Genomic DNA, 26717 nt, shown 5'->3' with positions numbered 1-26717 from the left:
AATTCCTATAATTTAAGAGTCTTAGAAAGTTTCCAAAGTCATTGAAAATTTAACTCTTTCAGAGAGAATACCCAAATACAACTATTTATGAATCCATTATGAATGAGTCGACAAATAACAATTATATATTATTAAATTAAAAGCACCTTGAAATATAAAATGCCCAGTTAAAGTCACATCATCAAATATTATTGAAATGTATGAATGAAACCACTGAAAGAGTTTTTACAAAGTTCTACTTAAATGGGGTCTATTTTTCCCTAAGTAAAAAGAAACAACAGCTTACCTTTCCTAATCTGACAGCCAAGCAACAGAAATTCACCTGAAATATATGATGAGGAGGAATCCTGTCCTTAAAAATTGTCAAGGTAACCAGTAAGTTTCAAAGAAGATTCTTCTCTGAAAAAATTCTGCCCTTTTTTCACCAATAGTGAAGACTTGTTCAATTAAATGGTTCTTGTCTGCCACAAACTATAACAAATTCTTTCTAGGTTTCGCCAAGAGATATGAATCCCAGTAGTCTGTCAAAGGAATTTTAAAAGTATACTCTTTAAGTACTCAATCCTAAAATTATGATGACAGTAGAAACTTCATTGTTAACAATTCCTGGACCCAAGCTAAGATGGGGAACAGGTGTCTTCAGACCAAAAATTTAAGAAGAAACCACTACATAAGTGGCAAAATTTTTAAATGAATAGTCATCACCTCTTAAGTGATTAGGGTGTTCAAGAGGAAAATCTTTGTAACTGCAATACATAAACATAAATTTAAGCTACCATTAAATAGCATCCACTCCCAGAGACATTACAAAAGAAATGGACCAAAGGTGAAAGATTGTGATGGGGATATTGTAATACAATAGAAAATAGAATAAAGGACAGGAAAGGGTTAAGACATTTAAAAGAAAGAAAGCAGAGGGTTAAGCCTCATTGAGACACAAAGCAAAGGTTTAATATTATCATTAGAAACAATTAGCACCTTGTTAACCATAGTTAACAAAAGAGCTGTTTTATTCAAACTAGTTTCAGCACTGGATGGAATGGTGAGAAAACATTCCATAACTTTTATTTGGAGTGTGGGGTTGTTGTTGTTGTTGCTTTTTTTTTTTTTTTTAACACTTAAGCTACTGCACTGAAAGAAAGGTAAAAATTATAAAAACTAAGATTCTGATTGTAAATACGTTCTTACCAAATATGATACAAAAGGGTCAAAGGAATAAGCTAGCCTAACTGCAGTGAGCCTGGATTTCCTGCTCAATATACTACCAATTATAGTTCCTAAAAGAAGATCAAGTTACTGCTTCTGAAAAATATTTCCATTTAGCATCAAGGGAGTATAAATTATCTCTTCCCAAATTCCTCAGTTGAAAAAAAATCAACTGAAATGACATCCTATCAAGTTTATAGTCAAATGGGTAGGATTCTGAACAATTTACCTCAGGTGGGTACAGAGGGCAAGAGCACATTAGTTGGGATCTGAAAGACCCGAGTTCAAATTTAGCCTCAAATATTTACTAGCTGTGTGTTGTCCCAGTTCATTTGTGTCCGACTCTTTGTGACCCCATTTAGGATTTTCTTGGCAAAGATACTGGAATGGTTTGCCATTTCCTTCTGCAGCTCATTTTACTGATGAGGGCACTTTCACACACACCAAAAAAAAAAAAAAAAAAAAAAAAATTAAATGACTTGCCCAGGCTCACACAGCTTAGTAAGCATCTGAGGTCCAGGTCTCTATTGCCTGTGCCATCCCCTAGCAGTGTGACCTGGGCAAGTCACTTAACTACCATCTATTTAGTTTTCACAGCTGTAAAATATAAATCACAATAGAATCTACCTATCTCCTAGGAAGCTAGGAGGATAAAAGGAAATAATATTTATAAAGCACTTTGCACACTTTAAAATGTTCTATAAAAGCTAGTTATTCGTAAAAATCATTTATCTGCTATTACATTCTCACCAAATTTAAAGTTTCTGCTGTCATCTGCCTTACAAAATGTTAATTTCCTTCTATTTTGTTAATAAAGTCTTCATATACCATGCTGTTTTCTTTATTATGTGCTGTAAGTTTAACGTATCAATTAGAAATGTCATCAACTTTCAATTATCCAATATCCAATTATCTTATCAATTAAAAAATGCCATCATCTTCCAATTATCCAATAAGACAACAAAGGTAGGTGCTTAATGATTCTCTCTCTGTATTTAATAATTATATGGATCTAATCAGAGATGCTCCTGTTGAAAAGTAAATTTTAAATTTCAATTAGAATCCTAAAATGCAGGCTAACTGAAAGTAACTAGAATTGGTAAGCCAGGAGACTTATAATAGGATATATCTTTTATGAGAGCAGCAAGGTAAGTAAATATTTCCAATACCTACTTTCTCAATTTAGTGTCTATTATTTTTATGTGATTTATTTTCAAATGGCATTTTATAAATATCTTGCCTTTCATTTTTGAAAACCACAGCTCTATCTGTGTAACAGTTCAATTTCTGGAGTTTGAGAACATAATCCCTTAATGAGTAGCTGTTTGGACGATACCCCATGAAAGTTACAGCAGAGCTGGAATACAGAGAAGCACGTTTGTCGACTTCTCTTTGAGATAATAATAGTGGAAGTTTACAGTAGACTTTGCACACATCTCATTGAATGAAACAACTCTGAAAGATAAATGGTATTATGATTCCCATTTTACAGGAGAGAAAACTGAAGCAGAGTTGTTAAGTCCCAGAGAAAAGGAATATAAAGGTAGTCTTTCAAATCTGACCTATCCACTAAGTTATGAAACTTTTTCCTCATAAACAGCATTGAATGTTTCATTAGACGTTCCATGCTTCCTCTTTATTTTCCAGAACAGACATGAACATTATTAAACCAACTAAAGCCAAAGAAAGGCAGTTACAGCACAGCTGCTAGAAAACTGGCATCTTACTTGGTCAGAAGACCTGGGTTCAAGTTCTGCATTTAACATACTGGTCCTGGGAACCTGGCTACTACACTCAACTTCTCATTGCCCCCAGGAAGTTGCAGACAGTTGCCCTTCTGCATTGTTCAAGGGAGTTTCCTCCCCAGGGAATTCCCTACACTCATGAAATCACAGGTGCAGAAAAAAAAGTCATTTACAAGAATATAAATTTGAAAATATCATCTGGAAAGTCAGTTGAGGAATTTAAGAATTTAATTCTGATCTATGTTTGTTCCACTCCTCACCAGTGAGTGAAATAGGTCAGAATGGAAAGATATGACCAGTACAAATCGCCACAGCTGCTTTTGCTTAACCTGGGAGATGGAGAAATAATCCTTCTTAGCTGATTCCCTGAAGTTTTGTAGACCTACTATTTGTCTAGACCTCATTCAAATATCAAGCCACTTCTAAGTTTCCCTACCTTTTCCAAAGATTAGATTTTTAATAATGTATTAAAATTTATCAATACTATTTAATGGATCAGAATTATTTTAGAAATATTAAATGCAAAAACAAGACTTGAAGCCATATTGGAGCTTATTGTTAACTTGCAGTTATTATTTCCATAATGCCGAAAAAATGTCAACTACCAAGGCAGTTCTCTAATAAACAACAAAATAAATTTCAAGTTGTTATTTACAGTTTATTTGCATTTAATTAAAAGTTAATGCTTCATATTTTAAGTTTTCTGATCACATCTCTCCATGAAACCTGAGCCACCTAATATTTTTGCTGCTATCATTTTTGGAATCAGGTATGGTGGAAAGGCCAATTAACTACAGGACTCTGCTAGACCTAAATCCCAATCTCAGCTCTGCCACAAGCTATAGAAACTTTGGCCTTCATTTTCCCACCTGTGAAGTGCTAGAGTTGTACTGGATCATTTCTAATATATCTTCTACTTCCAAAATTCTGTTTCATTTTAGTCTGTTAAAATGTCTCTAAAAGCACCATCAATCACAAAAAAATTAAGCTCCTTTGGGGTTTTTTTGAGATAAGAAATAAGAATCTAAAAAAATAAGATCCTCGACAATATAATACTTTTTACTAAATAACCATTGATACTTTTTTCTGGGAAAGAGGTATTTTTAAAGATACAGATGTAAATATATGTATACAAACATAATTGGCTGAGATGTTCTACTAACATCCAAATATTAAAGTAGGGTAAAGATCTCCTTTTCTGCAGTTTGCCAAATGAAAGTTTTAATGTAAATTAAATAAGAGAAAATTAAGGATTTATCTTTAGTTACTTGTGCAAAATGTTTTATGTTCTGGAATATCCATTGTGTTTTTTTTTTAAGCTGTATATATATCCAGTATTTGTAGGAGAAAAAGATATATATTCATACTGACTTCTGTTATTATTTTAGAGATGTGATTGGCAGATGTAATACATAATGTTGTAAATCTAAAAAAGCATCATGATGTTGGGGCAAATGTACAATATGTCTGTACCCTACAGCTCTACATGAACATTTGAAAAGGAGATGTCTCTCAACAAAGAATGTTAATACTTTAAAAAATACTCTACCTTTGTCAATGTGCAATGTACAAATATTTAATTTTCACATACAATCTTTACCAAATAACAGAAGTTAACATGGTTTTTTGGATCAGTACCTTGAAATAAACACCCATAGATAATTATTTCTTAAATCTCAAAAGTGTTTCTTTCCTAAAGGCCTACCTTAAATTTGAGAGTAGTTAGGTGACACAGTGGATTAAGAGTGCTGAGCCCACCAAACTCGGACATTTCCTAGCTGTATGACCCTGAGCAAGTCACTTTCCCTATAAAATGCAGATAATAACAGCACCTATTTCCCTTGGCTGCTGTGAGGATCAAAAGAGAAAATGTTGTAATGTCTGACACATAATAAGTGCTATGTAAATATTAGCTATTATTATAGGGTTTTTTAAAATTCTGCTTCTAAATCCCAGTTTCTGAAGATGTGATAGCTAGTTTATGGAAAGATATATAAAGATATATAAATGGTCTAGGAATGGCAGCTATTCTTTACTATTCTTCTTTATTACATTCACCCTCTGGGTAACTTTGGGCAAATTATTTAACCATTCTGGGCCTAAGCTCACTTGTACTGCTAAATCTATGAATCTATGATCCTAATAGTATTTATAAATATAAAGTATTATTATTACTGGCCCCTCAAACTCTAAAATTCTGGGTCTACTTGAAAAGTTTATCAAGTAGATGCTCTGTACAAACTCAGCTAACTTAAATGTTTTAAGAAAGAGTACACTGCTACTCTCCATTCTTTTAGAAGTTCCCATTAATTCCATGTGGTTTAAATGTTTAAGCAACTCTAATGGTTCTGTTGTTTTACATATTTATCATATCTCTGAAATGGAAATAAAGGCAACAAGATTTTAGGGTAAAAAATCCTTCCTGACTTCAACTATGGGCAGAATACAAGCCTCAGTTAGAACTAAATTTCAATCTAGAGATCATCACTTACAAGCCACTTAACCCTGACCAAAACACTTAATCCCTCTGACCTCAAGTCTCCTCATCTGGAAAATGGGAATAAACAACATTGACCTTACTTGTCTTTAGAGGGTTGCTAAAGGGTTGAATATATAATGTGTTATGAAGCTCTTTAAAAAAAATATAATACTAAAGTATTAACATTTTTTACTGCCCTTCTAAATACAATCTTAAAAACAAATTTGATGACTTAGTGACTTACCTCAACAAGCTCAGAGCAAATAAGTTTCTAATCCTCACTTGAAAATCAACAGGCCTGAAGAGCCAGCACAGAGTTCTGAATTTTTTTTTAAAAAGCTCTTCAATGCCAAAGTTATCTGTTACTTACAGGGGAACAGGGAACTTTCTATTTTCACTGTGAGGCATCAGAGATACAACTGGTGTACTTGATTTAGTAAATGCATTAAAAAAGTAAGTGAAGCTAATCTTTAGGAAGTGGGGATGGGGGTGGGGCAGAATTACCTGACTTTGCCAGAGTCTCAGAAAGACACTTCACTAAAATCTGAAAATAAGGGCATCATTCTCAGTAAATATTAAATCCTCATTCAGTAATTATTGACAGATTTGTTTTTTAGAACAGAATGAGACATTCCCTCGCCTTTTAAAAGAGGAAAGCTAAAGGAAGAAATACCAAAAGTAAAGATAAAAGACAAATTCCCTTTTATTCTTTGTAACTTGAATTCTAACTCCAATGATGTAGACTGCTAGGTACTCATGGGCTACTGTTGTATAAGGCAGGAGACATTCAGGAGAAGCCAAGTGTGCGAGAGAAAGAACAAATAGGGCCATAGCAAATACTTTTTACTGACTTTTTATTTGGAAAGATTCTTAATTTAGAGAATTAAATTTTCAGTTAAAACTTTATTAAGATATTAGAACTGGCTTTCTTCTCACCCATATTCCATCTATAAGGGAGGTAGGGAAAGAAGGAAGGGTCTTGATTGACTCAGCCTGAATGTAAATAACAGAAATGACTGCTTTGGCGAGAAACTCTGAGCTCCCAGATTCATTCATTCATTTATTTATTTATCTATCTAGATCTTTTTTTGGATTAGGTGAAAGAGGAGATTCTTTGCCTCAATTGCTAGCTAGCCTTAAGCACTGAGATCTGGTGAAGACTTTAGCTTAAAAAAGCCAGTCTCCTCCTGCATCCCGGCCATCTTCAATCGTCCTAACCAAGGACCCAGATGGCTCTGAAGGGGAAAGTGAGGCAGGTGACCTTGCCCAGGCTCCCTCACTTAAATCCAGTTCACTTGCATGTCATGGTATCATCTCCCTGATATCCTGGTCCTCTTCGAGAATGGACAAACAACAATATAATAGTAATAAAAGACACCTGAAAAAGCCCCATTGAAATAAATATCTGATTAATGAAACAATCCCCCCACCCCCAAGATTGTTTTTAACCTTTCTAATTTCCTGGATTCTAAACTTTACTTGCCTGCCTGAACCCACAGCACCTGGCTGTTTAAGTAAAATGTAAACTCCTTGAGGGCAGGACTTGATTTTGTTTTTCTTTGTATCTCCTATATCTAACACAGTGCCTGGCACAAGACATTTAATAAATGCTTTCTGAATTATTACATGAAAGTTTATCTCACCAGTTCTGATCCTTATTTTTTCTAATTGTTCACTCATGTCCCCATGTGGAGTTTTCTTGGCAAAGATACTGGAAGGGTTTGCCATTCCTTTCTCTGGCTCATTTTACAGATGAGGAAACTGAGGCAAACTAAGTAACTTTCCCAGGGTCACACAGTTTGTATGTATCTGAGGCTAGATGTGAATTCAGGAAGACAAAGTCTCCTGGGTACTTTGCCACCTATTCTTACTTTAAAGCCATTACCACACTACTTCCTAGCTCCTAGCCAATCTTGTCTTGAGAGGCAGCATGATATAATGGGAAAAGCCAGAATAACTTGAGTTCAAATTCCTTATCCAACATTAACTCACTATTTGGCCCTGGGAAATCTACTACATCTCTCTTTGTATCAGTTTTCTCATTTCTAGAAAGGGAATAATAAATTTGCAATATAAACCTTACTGGGTTCTCATGAGGAAAATAGTTTGTAAACTTTAAAGTGCTATACAAAGGAGTTATTATCAAAATAATCATTACTCTTGCTATCCCAAACCTAGTACCTTAAGCAGTAGAACTTAAAGGAAACCATTATTTGATAAATTAGATCATTCATCAAATTGGTGCATAATAAAAGCACGAAGCTGGTGCAAGTACAGTTTGACTCAAAAAATATACTGTATTGGCACATCTGCTTATTCCCTGAATATTAAAATAAGCCACTGAAAAGCTCTATATAAATGAATCCCAAATTAAGAAAGCACAATTTATGAAAACTCTGACTTACTGAATAGTTAACATACAGAGTAAATCAGCATTTAAAAAATTGTTCACTTTATAGAAAATAACTGCTAGATTAGTAGCTCCACTATACATTAATTTCTGACAGAGAATGACTGGAAAGGGAAGAATTTAAAGTGTTACAAGCCATTAACAACTAATGATCCAATCAATAAGAAAATAAGGTTCAATTTTTAAAATTCAAATTATAATTTTTTCAGTAATAGTCAATCACATAAAGAAAGATACAAATGTGTTGCTTATCCCCATTTCTGAAGCCCCACCATTTAGACAACAATATTTAATAATATTAACATTGCCATATTGACAATCTAATACAGTTGTTATTTAGCTATATCCAACTCTTCATGAACTCAAGAATGTGTCCATAGGATTTTATTGGCAAAGACAATGGAATAGTTTGCCATTTCCTTTTCCAGTGTGTCTCCATTGTACAAATGAGCAACTGAGGCAAACAGGAATTAAGTGACTTGCCCAAAGTCACACAGCTAGTAAATATCTGAGGCTTTAATCCAGGTCTTCCTGACTCCATACTGGGTACTCTATCCACTGCACTATTTAGTTGTCATCTACTATAGTAAATAATAATAATAGTAATAATATTCATATTCATATAAAGCTTTAAGGTTTGAAAAACAATTTACAAATATTATCTCATTTAATCCTCACAATAATTAAGAGAGGTAAGTTCAATTATTATCCCCATTTTACAGATGAAGAATCTGAGACAGCCCAAGGTCATATAATTAAGTGTTTTGCCTAGATCTGAATTGATGTCTTCTTCATTCAAAATGTCTAACTATAGACATCTAGCTAATCACATATATTAAATCTATTAGATTCAATTTAACAAATATTTTTATTAAAGCTTTTCATATTCAAAACATGTGCATGGATAAATTTTTAACACTGACCTAGCAAAACCTTAACAAACATTTCAAACACTTTTTATGTGCAAGACATCTTGGAGAACAGCCTTAAAATAACAGTGGGATCTTGTATGCTCCTCACCTTTCAATAATGCAGTCCACTGCAAAAGATGATGTGTAGAAACTTGCCTGTTCCCTACTCATACGTTCATTTAAAATGCCCACGATACATGTGTAAATTATTCTTATAAGGATTTTTATAGAGATGGCAAAGTAGGCATATGGGTCTCCCATGCATATGTTAAGATCATAAAAGACTCCTTGATAAACATAGCAGAAATTATTTTTTGTTTGGCAATACTCTAAATATTTATATCAAGTGAGGAATAAAACAGAAAGGCATATGTTTGTTAAAGGTTTTTGCTGCTGTCACAGCCGATGTCCACAGCAGAGTCCATATGGAGGAGGGACTCCCTATGGATGGTGAGTATTACAGATGTTCCTGTTAAGAGGATAGCATTGTGTTGATTATATTAAGTCTATGCAACACTACACACTGCTTCTAAATAAGATTCAAAAGTACTATTCTACCCAGAATCTACATAAAGAATGCCCATTGTCCAGACTACGGTGTGCAGCCAAATGAACAGGACATAGGTAGTGTAACCTGGACAGATAACTTCAAATGAAAAACAAGCTGAACCCACAATTGAATAGGAAGGAGGAAAAGTGGGTGGGAGACTAGTGCTTTCAATGAACCCAGACTCCTCCCTAAAACAGCAGCATAAGTAATCTTATGGCGATGCTACATAACTATGAATCACAGAAAACAGCAATCTCCAAAGCATCCAAACTGCGGGTCACTCAAAAAGCATTAGGGAAATGCATGATGGCGAGCCAGACCATAATACTGAGAATGAAAAGTAGACAAAAAGCAGCATAAAAAAGTCATCAAAGAAAAGGGAAGTAGCAAGAGTGTATTTGCATCAAGATGTAATAGCATGACATATATTGGATTTAACATGTATTTCTACCTTGTTTAACATATATTGGACTACTTGCCATCTAGAAGAGGGCATAGGGGAAGGAAGGGAAAACTGGAAAACAGGGTTTTACAAGGGCTAATGTTGAAGAATTGTCCACACATGTGTTTTGAAAAATAAAAAAGCTTTAAAAAAAAATAAAGTGGAGGATAGATGCCCTTGTGGATGTCCTGTAGAGGATTTATTGGGGGAGGGGAGGAGAACAGTGACAAGAGGTGGATCAGATGAGAAGACATGTGCTGGCTGTGATCTGCCCCAAGGAGGTAGAGATGGATAATAGGGCCTAGAGCAAGGTGTTTTGTAAATAAGTTAACACTTCGATGGATCCATCAGGTGGGAACCCCTCCCATTGTTACAGAGTAGAGCCCAGTTCTAATTTTGTAGATGAGACCAAGTGGCTTGCCAGTATTTACACAGCAAGCACCCTAGAAGGGATACCAACTGAAAGGTCCCATGATGCTAAAGCCAGTACTTCCCAGGCACTGAGAATTGCAGATGAAAACAGTATCTGTTCTCATTTTCAGAAAACCCACCTATAAAAGCAATGGGAAATAAAATGAAGCTCCACTGAATTTCTAACATAATTTCTGCTCACAATTTGTCTTACCTTTAATCACTAACACTACGTACATCCAGATGCTCATACCTGGGCCTCCGTGCCCAAATGGCCAATACCTGTCTGCCTACTCTTAGCAAGGGTTTTATTTGTGGAGGGAATCACTCCATCCTTTTCCATTATCTGAGTTGATACAGATGAAAAAGTAACTACTGTTACAACTAAAATTATTGCTACATGTTATTCTATGAGAACAGCAGAAGTTCATTTAAAGAAATCATAAGGACAAGTATCCATAGGAAAAGAGTCTAAGAAGAGCCTCTCCTTCCAACTAAGCCCCCTCCTGCAGACTGTATATTCCTTTAGGAAAGGGACCATGTCTCACTAAAACTCCATCTACCTAACCTAACACTTAACCTGTATAGAACAGGTGCAAAATAAACACATAAAGCTCATGGGAACTGGTCAAAAGTTTAGATTTGAAGAGGGTTTTTTTGCCCCATGATGCTAAATTACCCAAATGAAAGAAAAAAATAGAGGTTTCACAAGTTATTTCTCCATCTCCTCTCCTTTTGATGTAAATGAAATGGTCAGTATGGATGATGCTGACTTTTGGAGAAATATTTTCCCAGATTGGGCATTTCTTTATGAATGTATTTGTTTGTTATTAAAGCTCCCCCTGGCTCGGTATCTGGGACACTGAACACAATATTTTTAAAACAAAGTTTGATTCCAAACTGGGCTAGTGTCCAGATATAACCAGCCAAAAAAAGAGCTGCAAATAAAATTGGGTGAAAATGCACAAATGTCAAGATACAATAACCCAAACACAAAAATATTAGCCATGACTTTAAAGAAGTTCTTATAGTAGCTATACATCAGAGTAAGGGGAAATCAATTCAGACATACCCAAACTACTAAGCAAAAAACTCAGTAAACGAAAAGGGGAGACTGCCCCATGGGAAAAGACTTCAATGATGATTATGATGATAATGATGATGATGATGATGATGATGATGATGATGATGATGATGACAGCTAACATTATACAGTGCTTTATGGTTTTTATAAATATTATAACATTTATCAAAATAACAGTTATAATTATCCCCATTTTAAAGATAAGGAAACCAAAGTTGATTAAACACTTGCATAAGGTCACAGAGTTAATAAATGCTTGAGGCTGACTCCAAATCATTTCTTCCTGACTTCAGATTCATGGTAGATATAGCCATAATACCTAGATGACTCACGAGAGTACTATTAACTTGGAGAGAAGGCATATTTTTGCTGAATCAAAAAAGTAAAATATAATTTTTAAAAAGAAAAAAAGTAAAGAGATCTACACCTGTAGACCTGTAGAAAATGTTTCATACATTTTCAGATGAGGTTTATATGTATTTTTAGTTTTCTTTAGCCGATTTAATTTGTTAAAAGAGAATGTTTTCTGGAAATGTTTGTAATGTAAAAATGAAATACATCAGTAAGAATAAAAAATGAAAAAGAAAGAACGGGTTAAGAAAATCTGTTTAATTAGCCAATCATATTTAGTCTTCCTATTGCCTCCAGGATAAAATTATAAACTCCATTTAATTTTTAAAGCCCTTCACAACTTGACCCTACCCAATCTTTCTAGCCATGTTCCAGGAACATTGCTCCTTCTCCTAAAGCTAACTGGCCTTGTCTCTGTTCCCCACATGACATTTCATGTGTCAGTTCTGTTTCTTTGTACAGGATGTCTCACACACCTGGAACGGACTCCCTCTTTACCTCTACTGCCTCATAAAGCAACAGCTTAAGCACTATCACACATATAGCCTTTCTTAGTTTTCCAAATGCTAGTAACCCCTTTGCTACTGACCTTGCACTAATTATTTTTTATGTATCTGTATTTGCTAATTTTATATTTATGCCATATGTTTCTATACTTCTCTCTCTCCTCAGAATGATAAATTTTTGTGAATAGTACAAAATAAGCACTTAATAAATTCTTGTTGCCTGACTGACTTAACATAATTGGAGATGTAGATTTCTTCTCCTCCTTATAATAATTTATTATATAAATTAACTATATTGCATTTCCTATTGATGATAGGATAGATAATATACATCATTTTATAGACATAGGATAGATAGGTCCAAATATTTGATTCAAAGGTGTCATATTAAAAACATTTTTAACATTATGTAACAGATTTGTAATCCATTTTAAGGAACTGCTATAAAATAAGTTTTCTTCATCTTTGTTCCTATTAACAAAATAAAGTGTGACTTTTAGTAGCAATAAATGTAAATTAAGCCACATGTAGATGAAACTTATTTAATGCAAAGCACTAATGCTTGTAAAAATTTGTAAAAATCCTAATAGGAAATAGTATGGGAGATTTTCAAAAATATATCCCACACATGTGGATAAAACTAATTTAATACAAAGCACTAATGCTCATAAAAATTTGTAAAAATCTTAATAGAAAATAGTATGAGAGATTAAAAATACATGTATCTCAAGTCAAATAGAGCCACTAGTGTTTAAATAAAAAGTTAGAAATGGATGTATACTTTAAAAAAAAAATCACCCCACTGTCCATACCAAATCTTCCCTTAGATGTGCAGTGACAGGGTAAACATAGAGCCACAACCCATATAATAAAGTTTATATGCATATTTACATCTCAACATCTATAGAAGTATTTAATAGAGTGTATGTTCTTCTTCGTACATGACCCATTCAGAGTAGGATGAAATTTGAATACATTAAAAAGGTAAGAATTTAAATGTCTCAAAGTATCTGATTGAGAACAATAAAGGAAAAATGGGGGAGGGATAAATACTCACAAATGTAATGAAGATTCCCAGTCCCTGAAGTAATCTTTATAAAACATCTTTATTTGTCCAATTGCATTGCTCTGAGAGCCTGCTCATTATAGACTCATCATTCATAAAAACTAATTTCTGAAAATAGGTGAAGGAAAACTATATTTTCATGAATTAGCAAGAAGGAAAGGGGAAAATAAAATGTATTAAGAAAAAAAAATCATAGCCAAGGAAGACAGACTTTTTTGTCTTTTAAATCTGCACTTCATTCTCATGATGACAAATCAGAAAAGACAAAATAAATTTAATTTCACTTCACTAGAGTCCTCAGTGATAGTACAAAACAATGCCATGTTACTTTGTATTATTAAAATGATTTATATACTTGTGTCCAAAAATATACTTCATAAAATATTGTCTACCAAACACAATCGTAGAGAATGTCATCTATGTGGTGATTTAGAAATCCCTGCAAAGCATGTTAAGCACTAATGAACTTTTGAATTGAATATATACTGGTAATTAGAAGTAAAAAATTACCTTAATACTACCTTATTTCTAATAACTGACTACTTTTACAGATAAGTTTGGCAGACATTTATTTTGTAGCAACATTCATGTATTGTTCAATTTTTCTAGCTTCAGATAATCATTGAGCTCATCAATTTTATCATACACAGATGACAGAACATTAGCTAGGAAATAACTCTCCACATCAACAAAAAAACTTCTTTTATAATAGTGTGACAGTGCAATCAATAAACATTAAGACGAAATATTATTATTGAGACATTTCTATCTAGTACTACCAACAAGGAAGAGTTGGGCACCTCATTAGCTACTTGGTAGCTAACTCGGTTCATAACCCACAAAAGGGGGCTTCAAGAGTTCTCACTAATGGGAAAATTTCTCTATTCCTTTCCTTAGAAAAGCTTCTGGATGTAATGACTTTCTAGATCCATCAATTCCTCCTGGCAAAATTCCCAATATCAAAATGGGAAGGATCTCTATTAAAAGAAAAAGAATTATTTGGAGCAGTGTTTATTGGTACAGAAAGCCAAAACACTAAAGAGTGTTTTGTCACACCTCCCTAAGAAGTATGGAGAGACACTCTCAGCATGAAATTCTATTCAGAGATTTTAAAATAAATTATATTAGATACAACTCCTAAGAAATCTTTCAATCTTTCCATCATTCTTATAACAAAACCATATGAATAAAGATTTTATTTAAGTCCATTTCAGGAAAATTCATAAAAATTACTAGCATCTTTATTCATCCTGGCTTTACAATCCCAGCTGCAAAATATACTTGCTATGAATTTTGCAAAAATCAAATTCACATTAAAATAATTTTAACATGTTTTGTAATTTAGATTGATGTTTTGACTTTCTACCCCTAAAAACCAATTAGGATTGAAAAGATAAACTACAAATATCAATACTAAAAAATATTAACAGGGCATATCAAATATCAAAGAAGTGAATTCATCAAGATAACAATAGATTTAGTCATGTGCATGTGTACTTAGATGTATATCACAAGCTCATTCTGAAGATAATTCCAAAAATGACCAAAGCTTGACAATTGGATAGGGAGAATTATTTTCTCATTTTGTTCCATTTCCCAAGTGCCCTTTATTGACAATAGGAATTTCATCCACATTCACAGATAGCTTTGGGAGGTGGAAAGAAAATTGAGAAATGATTCAGCATTTTGAAAATGCCATAAGAAACCATACTGCTAACATGAGAGTTGATGACCTACTCAATCTGTAGCTTTCATACTAGAGAGTCAATAAAAGGTGTTAAAGTTTTTCAAAGATGGTCCCGTTGACCAGAAACGGGAAAAAATTATTTTGCACACTCTGCTCAACTATTCTCTAACAACTGCAATCTATCAACAAGCTAGTTTTTAGTTAAATCAATTCTTAATATAACAGTGAACCAGACAATCATCTGTACTTATATCTCAATAAATGTCATGTACAATATAATTTATATCATTGACAATTTTTATCACTGATAATTTTTTAAATTTTCTATAGAATTACTTTTTCTTTTATTTATGTTTATTCTTTTACAGTTTCTTTTGAGGAATTAAGATGAAAGGGGAGATTCTAAGCAGACAATTCAACAAGACTTTCTTAAGGAGAAAGGTGATAAGCATCTTCAGAGAAAATATGATTAAAGACAAAAAATAATCAACTAGAAAGATACCAAATCTATATTAGTGTTTCTATACATAGAGGCGACTTTTACCCTAATTTTCCAGCTAAAATATGAAAAATATTCAGATACATTGAATAACATGTTATTTGAACAGTATCACAGTGTTATAAGAACACTAACTTTGGGATTTCTTCCTTCTTAAACTTTCCATTTTTTCACATAAGAGATCTTTTAGTTTTTCTTCTTCTAGTCTTCATAATTTGGTCAACATTCTTCATATTCAATTGTACTTGAATTCAATAGATATAAATAAATGTAAAACTGAACCTAATTTAAGTGCATTTTATCCCTTGATCAACGTTTTTAGTCATTATGTCTAACATTTTTTGAGTTCCTATTCTAATCAAGGCTTTTTGCTAATTAATAAGGGAGAGCTAGTAAAATATGTTACTTGAGGGCAGGATGCCCTCCATCCATTTTTTGCCCTGGGATCTCTGGTGTCTAGCACAAATTTCTTGCAGGGTAGAAAGTTAATTAGTGCCTGGTAAGTTGACAACATGCTATAATCCCAGGCCTGAAGGAGGTTGCAAGATAAGTAGGAATAATATAATAAAAACAAATAATTTTAACACCTGATAAATCAATGGGAAAAAATAGGATTATATTCAAACCCAATTGTTAACCCTCTCTCCCCGCCTCCCTTCACCTACATGATCTTTCTATTTCTATGTGCAAGTCATAAGGTTTATCTGTTGTTTTTTAATCAAGCCTTTTTACCTCATCAGCTCCAAAGGTTCAACTAGGCACAACTGTACATCAAGCCTAAGACTCTACCTTTCCTGAATTTTATTTCTGCATTTATTGTTTGCTGCTCTTTAGTTATTTTCAGTCATGTCTAACTCTTTGTGATCACGTTCGGGTTTTTCTTGACAGTGGAATAGTTTGCCTTTTTCCTTCTTCAGATAAGGAAATAGTGGTACCCAGAATTAAATGATTTTGCCCAGTCACACAGTTAGTTCATATCTGAGCTCAGAACTTTCTTAGGTTACATTTAAATCCAGGTTTTCCTGACTCCAGGCCAAGCATTCTATCCATTGTACTGTCTACTGAGTATCTAAAACAAAATTCATTAATTCCTTCCCCCACCCCAACATACCTTTCTTCCAAACTATTTTGGTCAAGGGCACCAGCATGTAACATTTCCAGTTCACATTTGCAACCTTGGACTTCCCTTGTTCCATTTCATTCCATCTCTTAACAAGTCTTTTATAATATTAACATTTATTTACTTCTAATCCAGTCACAAGGCTACCACCCCAATTCTAGATTTTTATCATCTTTTGACTAATATATTGAAATAGGCTACTAACTCATCCCCCTGCCTTTAAACATTCTCCATCCAACTTCTAAATTGAAATTACTATAATTTAAGACATACCATGCCATTTTTCTACTATTGTTTCTAGAATAAAATAAAAACACCTTTATTTGTTATTTAAAGCTCTTCCTAACCTTAATCTTCCCTAAACTTCCAATATTCTCATGCATTCTTCCCATTAAAAAGGTCTCCCTGCTGTCCCACACTGACAACACTTCAGCTCAATTCCATGGCTTTTCACTGATGTTCCCTTGTCTGGCAAGCTCCCCCTTTCAGCTTCCCCCGCTTTCTTATAGGATCAGCCTAAGTTCTAGCTTTTTCTGGTCAGATATTTTACTTTTATAATCAGGGTTAAGTACTTGCCCAGGTCACACAGTTAGTAAGTATTAAATGTTCGAGACCAGATTTGGACTCAAGTCCTTCTGACTCCAGGGGAGATGCTCTATCTAGCTGCTGCAAATCATAGCTTTTTCTATAAAACCTTTCCTGGTCCTTTCTCCTACCTTCTCTCCAAGACACTGAAAGCAATTTACATGTCCACTGTATATATACACGTCCCTAGTCATTTACATTATAATGTGACCTCTTGGAGGGTAGAGACCACTTTTTTGCCTTTCTCTAGATCTCTCAGTACTTAGCTCAGTGTACCTGGCACATAGTATGCACTTAGTCCAATCTATCTTTCCAGCTCCCCCTCATGCAGTTTAAATGCTAATGAAATTGGTTTATTTTCTGTTTCCTGGACACAGCATCCCATCTCCTACCTTTATTCCTATACAACAAAGGCTCTTGCTCACGTTTCATATGCACTTTATTTGCCTCTGTCTCCTAGAAAGTCTAACTATCTTGAATGTTTAGTTCAAGCATTGCCTCCTAACAGAAGCCTTCCTGATCCATCATTGCTCTTTCCCACCTAAAATCATTTTACATTTATTTTATATATTTTTGTATTGACCCATATGTGTGTATTTTTTCTCCCTAATAAAATGTAAGCTTCTTGAGGGAAGACACTTGTGTTTCTGTTTCTATGTTCTAGCACAGTGTGTTATACATAGTAGACACTTAATGATTGCTGAATGAATAAATAACAAGAATAAATAACAAGATAAGATGCAACACCTACCATCATTGAGCCTTATGGTCTATTTGAGGGAATAAGACACAAAAATAGATAACTCTCATACACAAAATTATATAAAAAGTACATTCAAGAGTTACAAAATATCAAAATGTCTTAGGAGCATTTCATATTCAATGCAAAAGAAGAAAAATATGGTTTTCTCTGAAGAATACATCTAATTCTTTGCTTTAATTTATAACCACTTCATCTCAAGTCTATGCATTACTACTATATTGATTATTCATTTTATTGTCTGACAAATTATTTGATGTAAGCTTCCAAGTCTCTTGTTTTATAAAATGCTCACAAAATTATATTTTTGGTTTTCTGATTTTCCTTTTGTCTTTCTATATGCTTTTCACTATCTGATACTATGTAACTACTTGAATATTTCATCTTTCTTATTTTTAAGAGCTTAAATACTTATGGTGATTTTTTTTTATCTAAAAATAATATGTGTAAGGTAGATTTGTGTATGTCTTATTGTCAATGCTTTCCCCATTGTTGATGCTTCCCCTCCAACTTCTCTTCTGTCAATGAATATATGAAAAATATAGCTAATTCTTTGTTGAAGGCATTTGTTTGTATTTTTCAAAGATATTATTTCTATATTTCTGATGCTTTTTTAAAAAATTCAAACAGAAACCTAATACTCTATCTCAATGGAGACTTCCTGAATATATCTGGAATTTTTAGAGAGTAATACCTTTGAAAGTCTAACTTCTGAAGAAGTACATATGAGCATTCATTGACAAAACAGAGGGAAAAAAGGCATTTATTTTTAACACAGTGAACCTGACTTTAACTTCTTGTTTGGAATGAAAGGTAATGAAAATGAAAGTTTTTAGGACATTTGGAAAGTACTTATAGGCCATATGAAACATTAGCAAGGACTTTTAAAAGCAAATATTAAATGATGAAGTACCAAAGGATGGTTCTGGCATTAATATTATAATCCAAGGGAAAAAAAGAATCTATTTCACAAGTTCAAGGTCTACTACAGTTAAAAAAGATGATTTTAAAAGTAGCCTTTTCTCATTGATAGCTGCTGGATTTCATTTATTTAAGGATTTCAATGCAAGTATTATGGAAGAGATTTTTATATGTATTGTGTGTGTGTATATATATACACACACACACTTTAAGGAATAGTGATATTTAGGAGAAGCTTGTTTTCTGAGCATTTTAATGGAAGTAATGATTAGAACTTTTTAAAATTCTACGATGGTGACTAACATGACAGAAATTATTCCTCATAAATTAATCATGAAAAACATATTAGCACCTTAACATGTGTAAGAAAAAAGTCTATCCTAACTAAACTTCTGTTTGTGATTAGTGATTGGCAATTATTTTTCAAATTCTATATAAAATAAGTTATTAATACTCTAAATGCCAAATATGTTTTTCTAAACTGTGAAACACTATTTCAAGCTGTTTTCTTTTATTTGTTACTCTTTTTTGGAAAACACAATCAATTACATAGTTACTTATGACACCCCCCAAAAAATTATTTAAGCATAATAAGTTTTTATATAACCCATATTTTTACTTCAATGTCTAAAGACATCTCCCATCTATCTTGGTGAAATTCTGAGATGAAAGACAGTGAGAGTAAGAGTGCTAAATACATTTTAAATCATGAGTGAAAGCCGGGATATATTTTGGAATCAATAAACTTTTTACTTGAGTTTTTTTCCACTCAATAAATGAACAAAATTTTACTAAATACTGGTAATGTGCCTAGCTCCATGCTAAATAAAATCCCCTGAAGCTTACATTCTAATCTTAGAAAACAACATGTAAATAAATAAGAACTTACAAAATGCATACTGAGTAAATGAAAAGTCATCTTAGGAAAGAAAGCTACCAACTATATACAGAAAAATTAAATTAAAAAAAAAATCTGCACCCTAAACTAATGATATCAGGAGAGTTATCTGATCATTAAGAAAATATTAGCAATGAAGTTTAGAGTGAAAAATTTCCTAACACTGCCAGAGTGCCTTTAAAAATAAAGCACAAAGAGGTATCAGGTATAAATCTTTCTTTTTCATACACTGAAATTAAACTTAAGATGCATCTGAAGAGCATAGTTTTAGTAATCAATATGGAGATGGAGAATATTTTCTGACCAACAGTTTAGTCATTAATTTGAAGAATTCTTCATTATGGAGAAGCAATTTAACTATAAATTCTTAACTAAACTTCTACTCAAGACTAAAATTAGTTCATCATTACTGGGATAAATGTATTTTAAATACCACCAACACAATGAAGAAGGCCTTAACTTCAGGCCATAAGAAGACAACCTGAAGAAACTGGAAATTTTTAATATGGAAAAGAGAAGTCTTTGGGAACAATATCCACTAAGTAAAATAGGTAAAGATTATAGAGGCAGATTTTGACTTAATGTAAAGAAAAAACTTCCTAACAATTGCAATTATCTAATAAATGGAATAAGTACCCTCAGGAAATAGGGGACTGATTCTCACCTCATGTCTTCAAGAAAAAGTTGAATGACCTCTTGTATAAACCATAGAAGGGATCTTTATCTATATAATATATTGAGCTAAATTAGTTGGCCTCAGAGATTCCTTCCAACTCTCAAATTCTCTCTGAGTCTATACTTCATTGAGGACTTTTTAATAAAGATCATTGTTATATCTCATCATTACAAGTGCTGCTTTTCTGAATTCACAGTTCATGATTGTTCTTTTAAAATTGTTTTTGATGAGCTACTTATTTAATATTTCAGAGAAATGGAATATTTCATCCATGTAATTTTTAGTCTATAAATTAATCATCTGCATATTCATATGTCAATTGGTCAAATATACTTCTACTGAGAAAAGAGCTCACATTAAAAGTTAGCTAAAGTGAAAAAAAAAAAAAAACCCACACAACTAAGTCTCAGAAGTACAAACGTGATGTCCTTTAGTAACCAGGAATACACTCCAAAGACTCCTGCCATATGTTCAAAAGTCACTATGTTTTGAATAGGCTTTTAAAAATCAAGGATGCAGAAACCATCACTTTAGGGTTCTTTTTTTTAACCAATGTCCGCCACTGATTATATTAAGTAATTCACCATTTGTCATTCCACAATATTTCACTATATAGTGAACTTGAGTTTGCCCTGCATAGACCTTATGATTTACAAAACCCAGAAATAATGCCACCCTTACTTTCCAAGTAGATGAAGGCAACTAGAAAACCCAATCTTTGAAAACAATTTTTCTTAACACTAAGACACAAAGTTTCACTAGCATATATAAAGTTCTGGAAGCTAAATAATGAAGAAAGAGAGGCCCCAGATTTTTCCTTCCTAAAAAGTGAGTTCAAAAACTCTTTTTGATTCACAAAATCTCACCTCTAGGGGGTTATAAACTACCACCTGTCTTACAGTTTTGAGGAACCACTTATCTCCAATTAACCACAGTAAAGATAATATAGTCTCCTGTGCTATTACTTAGGATGAGTTGGAGGATGAATAGATTTATAAACCTTTAGCAACAGAGATGACTGTATTAACTTAAAATATTCAATGACTCCTTAATTTTTACTTTGTACTTTTATAGTTCAGCCACTAGAAATCTGCAGTCAACCACACACTGATGTTTCTTCTTGGTGGGGAAGGAGGGATGGCAGATCTTTCAAAGATATAGATATAATTTCAAAGCTGTTTTTTTTTTAAACAGATTGTCTCAAAGTTTTAAAGTTCTCCAAATACACAATACGCAAGAAAAGTTCCAAAAATATGATCACCTTTTCAATACACTATTCTATTGAGATGAACTATTGCTCAGAGTTGTAGTTAACTGCACAAAAGAACAGATTACCTAGAAAGAGGGATGGCATGAATGTACAGTTTGAACAATCACCAGAGGAATACAGAATATCCTGTACAAATTGCTTCTTTGAGTTTTTGGGGGAGTTTTAGAGAATCATCAAACATAAATTTTACCAATTTCAACTGAGAGCCAGGTCCTGTCTTTCAGAGCTATTTTCTTAAACAACTTAATTTAAGATGGGTTCTTTCCATATCCTACTCATTCACCTACTATGTGAAAAGTTCATGCTAATTTAATTACTTATTTGCATATAATCAAGGTTTCAGTCATTGTTTGTTTTTTGTTTTTTTTTAACTTGCTCTGGGGAGGGGGAATGGACCCTAACACTTAAAGTCACCATCTTTTAAAAATTCCCACCCCCTAAAGTGCTGAACCTTAAACATCACAAATTGGCATCCACTGGGGGAACGTGGGGCAGATCCGTCTCTTGGGGATGTTAAAATCTGACAAAGCATCTTCCCACAAGAAACTGTAAGAACCCTTATTTTATTATTAATAATTACTCTCTCTTCCTGTATGAACAGTTTGCATACTTACCTAGGAAGGCAAATGGAAATTACAGGCAGGGGAAGAAGAAGCTGTCTCGAAGCCTTTGTCATGTGATAGTGACCTATAAAGTATCAAATAAAGGCAGATCATGAGTATACCATCATTTTTGTAATATTTTCAAATAGACACAATATCAACAGTGAAGGAGCCCCCAAAAACTAAAGACCAGCTTTTAAAAGGAAGTTCTTATTGAAGAGCAAACGACCTTTCTTCTCCAGGGAAAAAGAAATCCTAGGCAGCAAGGGAAAAGATGCACTAACGTCTCCAAAGGGCACAGGGGCTGTATAAGACCAACAATCATTTGTTGGTATCTAGCTGGTTTCCACCTCCCAGATTCCCCCTCCCCCTTTCTCTCCACTCCTCTACTTCCCATATGTACAAAGCAGAAAGTTGATCCATTTTGCCAACGCAAAACCTCCCCGCGATCATTCATCAACTTGCCCAAGTGCCCACCACCACCACGGAGGGCAAATAAAGCAGAAACAAAATCATAGCGATCGATAGCTAGCCCCAAGACTGCGCCGTCCACGGAAGCCGTAGGTTGCAACGCCGTGCCACACAGTTGTTCCAGGTAACGACTGCCCATTCCCCAGCAGACCTGAGCAGCTACAACAGTCGTCAAAACGCCAACTCTCCCCCCCACCCCCATCGCAATCCACGGATTAGAGATCTGAACCGAGCCAGGAAAACACATTCGCCAAAACCGTGGCAAGTGCAGGGCCATCGGGGTCGGCGAGGTTGGGATTGAGGGAAGTATTAAAATGGAGAGAGATCTAACCCAGGCTTTGTTGCTGGTCACCATCAAGTTTGCATCTTAGTACAAAATGTCGATCTTAAAGGCTGACAAGACAGAGGCAGAGACAGAGAGAGAAAGAGAAACAGAATAGAGTCCATCTTGCTTTGGGGAAGAGGAAAAAAAATGAAGTGCAAATCTCACTCCCGGCGTAAAAGTCTGCAAAACACCTTTCAATGAGGAAGAGGCAACGAGTGGGGTCTCCCCCTGCTCTCCGCCCGCTCCAACGACATGTCGGGAATCAAACTGGCGGTGATCTGGGCAGAAAACACCTCCTCCTACTACTCCTCCTTCTCTTCCTCCTCCTTCTTCTCCTCCTCCTCCTCCTCCTCCCCGCGGCCCCGGCGATGATCCCGCCGCCACCGCTGCTGCTGCTGCTGTTGCTGCTGCTGCTGCTGCCTCTGCTGCCACCGGGGAGGTGGTGCTGCTGCTGCTAGAACCACATGAGCGATACCATTCCCTGCTTGGACCATCCCTATACAGCGCATGTGATAATGTGGGGCTGGGGGAGGAGTGCCCCCACAGTGCGGGGGTGGGGTGTGCGGGCGCGGTACTGTTCACTGGTGAGAATTAAAAGACCAGGAGGAATGCTCCTGGGGAGGTTATCATAAAAGTAGGGACGGGAAAGGCGGTGGTAGTGGTGCGCTGTTGGTGAAGGGAGGAGGAGGACAAGTTCCCTCCTCTCCCCCCCCCCCCATACTCCCAGACTAGGTTAATCTAAAGGGAAGGGAAAAAACGCCTCTCCCCGTGAGATTATCCAGATGGGGGAAGTACCCCTGTCTACGTTAGCTCAGATCGGGGAAGGTAGGTAACCCCGTGTGTGGATCTGGGAGAAGTGAACTGAACGTGTCATTAGTAGGACAGGCAATGGTTTCAAAGCCCCAGGCCAGTGACCATCAGCAGGAGCAAAGCTTGTTTCGTCCCCATCCCCCACACCCTCCACCCACCTTCCCTCACTTCTCTTCCCCCCCACCCCAACCTCCACCCCACCTCTCGAAACTTTTAAACAAGATCCGCCTGGACTAATTTGTCCTCAGACACTTAAAATATTGACTAGACCCTGCACACTGCGAGGGAAGGAGAATGCACGCTTTATTTTTTTCCCCTTTCTACAGAAAGGAAAGCAAAAAATAGCTTCTCTCTCCGTCTCTCTCTCTCTCCACCCCCCCCTCCTCTGTCGTACATGTTGTGTCTTAGCTTTTTTTTGCATCGTTTTCATTTTTACCTTCCTCATTTAGCTGAAACGATTACAGATATTTCACACATAAAAGTGGTCACATATCCACGAATTAATGATCTTTGTAAATTACGAAGACTTCGGTTTTCTCGGTCGTGTAAGTTTCATACAATACCCCCCCAAAAAAATTTTTTTGAGAGCGAGCGAGAGAGACGAGGTGGATAAGGAAAAGAAAGCTCGAGTCTGATTTCTGTAATTTACTAGCGACCCGGATCACAGCAAATAACAGTGTAACACGAATGTGGCCTCTGAGAGCTGAGAAACCCTTGCTAAAGGCATCAGCCCCATCCCTGGGTAAATGATCTCCAAGTTTTCTGTCATCGCGACCATGCAATGTCATAACTTACCTTCAGAAATAAGACTTTAAACAGCGAAGGCCTTCCTCCTCCTCCCCCCCACCCCCACCCCCAGCCTCGCTCTCTCCACCTTAAACTTATTGACACAACATAATCCCACATTCATGCAAAATCCTGACACAGCCTCTCTCCTCCTCTTCCCCCTCCTCTCTCCCTCTTCTCTCTCTCTCCCTCTCTTTCCTTCCTCCCGGCTGTTCTCGCACTGAAACACCACTTTCTCTACTAACTGCACGTTTGCTTAAGGGTGGAGGGTGAGAGGGCATTAGATCTGCGGAGCCGGAAAACCCAAATCCCCAACTCTCAAGATGAACGAACAACTGAGCTGCTTTTTCCTGGTCACCAAAGCAAGAAAAATAAATAAATAAACGGGAAGGAGGCGGGGGGAGAACCCCCATGATAATAATACCTTCTTCTAATTCCCTCTGACCCCTCTTTCCCCCCTCCCCCTCCTTCCTCGTCCTCCCGTTCCCTCCCCTCCCAAACCACGAACCAACCTTCAGATAAACGCACTTTCCCCCGTAATGAAGTTTGGGGGCTTCATCGACAGTCACAATTTGCCAGTCAGTGTGGTGGTTCTGTTGTTGTTTTTCCTCCTCCTCTTCCTCCTCCTCCTCCTCCTAGTCCTCCTCCTCCTCGTCCTCCTACTCCTAGTCCTCCTCCTCCTCCTCTTCCTCCTCCCTCTCCTCCTCCTCCCGGGTCTGCTTCGCTCTCCCTCTTTGCCCCTCTCTCCACTGCTGCTGCCTGTATGGTGAGAGGTGCTGGTTTCAAACGCAGCCTGGCACTGGCTGGCCTACTATTCCCCCCCTCCCTCCCCAACCTCTTGCATGCATTGCATTGCATTCACCTCTCCCCCTCCTGCCCCAAGGGGAACAGAAGAGAAGCGAACATCTCCCCCGAACCTCTCCCAATCCAAAGTTTTCGTGTAGGGGGGGAAAGTGATTAGGAATTGTGGCCGGGGTAGCAGCAGCGCAGGACTTGTTAAGGTTCTCTCTCTCGCTCCCTCTCTCCCCCTCGGTCTTCCTCAAGTCCACCCTACCCTACCGGCTGCTGCTGCTCCTTCTGCTGTTGCTGCTTCTGCTACTGCTACTGCTGGAAGAGTCCTTGGGGCTGCAGCCCGGCTGTTTTCAAGTGAGTATTAAAAAAAGAAAGTGTCGGGAAGGGGACCTCTCTCGCTCATTTCGCCCAGGAAAGGCTGGGGATGGTGGGCACTTACCTCTTTCTCTGTGTGTGTTAAATGTGTGTGTGTATCTCTCTCAGTGGCCAGTCAGTGTTTCTCTATGGGAAAGTGAAGAGAGGAGCTCTCAGAGCCGCTCTGCCTCCGTTTTCACTGTACACTGTTCCACATACAGTACATGCAACCCGGAGAGACTGAAAACACTAATTTTATATAAGGCAGCCTGCCATTGGCCAAGAGGTTGAGAGACAGGCTAAGCAGCCATACAGAGGGCCCGTTACACCCAAACACGCACACATACACACATTTTACACAGACACACACACATACACAAAGATCATCACATTTTCTATTTTAAAACATTCAGGACCTGTAGACAGCAGGGAAAGGACAGGTAGAAAGACATAGTCAAGTGGGTTGGAGCGGAGGAAAGCCCAACTGCACTAGTTGCAAGGCTGGAAACTGGTGTCCATTTGACTTGGGAGGGCTATGGTAATAAACTACATACAACTCCACTGGATATGGAAGTGGAGGGTTTATTGCTTCTCTGAAGTGCCCCACTGAAGAGGGGCTGCGTTAGGCTATGATTTCTGCCTCTGACCCCGCAAACAAGTAGCCAGGAAGGGATTTGTCATTTTGCTATTGAGGGGGAATGGGGGGGGGGGGGGCGGTGGTGGAATGGATTGTGCCATCAGAGGCCAGCTTGTTGCAAAGTAAGTTTGTGAAGACCACAGAGCATTCAGGTGGTTAGTACCTCATTAGTAAGTAAATTCAATTAAAAAGCAATTTTAAAAACAGGAAACAATCAAGATATGTCATTTACTAGAATAGTCATACACTGCAGAAGCTAGCAATCTGCACATCTAAAACAACTCTCTCTGTATGCTTGCCTACACAGAGGGGCAAGGGAGAGAAAGTCATTTAGATGTTGGATTATTAAACTTTCTTTCCTAA

General features: G+C 36.1%; 1 protein-coding gene across 11 annotated transcripts in view; it reads right to left on the bottom strand.

Annotated features, from left to right (window-relative positions):
• BBX (BBX high mobility group box domain containing) overlaps positions 1 to 25935 on the bottom strand; it is a 349253-nt gene extending 323318 nt beyond the window's left edge. For 4 of the 11 annotated variants that reach the window (XM_074301097.1, XM_074301111.1, XM_074301112.1 and 1 more), the window contains exons 1-2: positions 25803 to 25935; positions 22192 to 22264 (exon numbers count right to left, since the gene is read on the bottom strand). The gene's annotated coding sequence lies outside the window, so the exon portion shown is untranslated. Of the gene's footprint in view, positions 1 to 22191; positions 22265 to 22981; positions 23402 to 25083; positions 25212 to 25802 lie in introns of those variants that run through there. The other 7 variants (XM_074301101.1, XM_074301103.1, XM_074301098.1 and 4 more) reach the window with 5 other exon arrangements.
• Positions 25936 to 26717: the final 782 nt, after the last annotated feature.

Source organism: Sminthopsis crassicaudata, chromosome 3 (assembly GCF_048593235.1).
Source record: "Sminthopsis crassicaudata isolate SCR6 chromosome 3, ASM4859323v1, whole genome shotgun sequence".
NCBI classification, from domain to species: Eukaryota; Metazoa; Chordata; class Mammalia; order Dasyuromorphia; family Dasyuridae; genus Sminthopsis; species Sminthopsis crassicaudata.
This window is presented reverse-complemented; position numbering and strand designations above follow the sequence as displayed.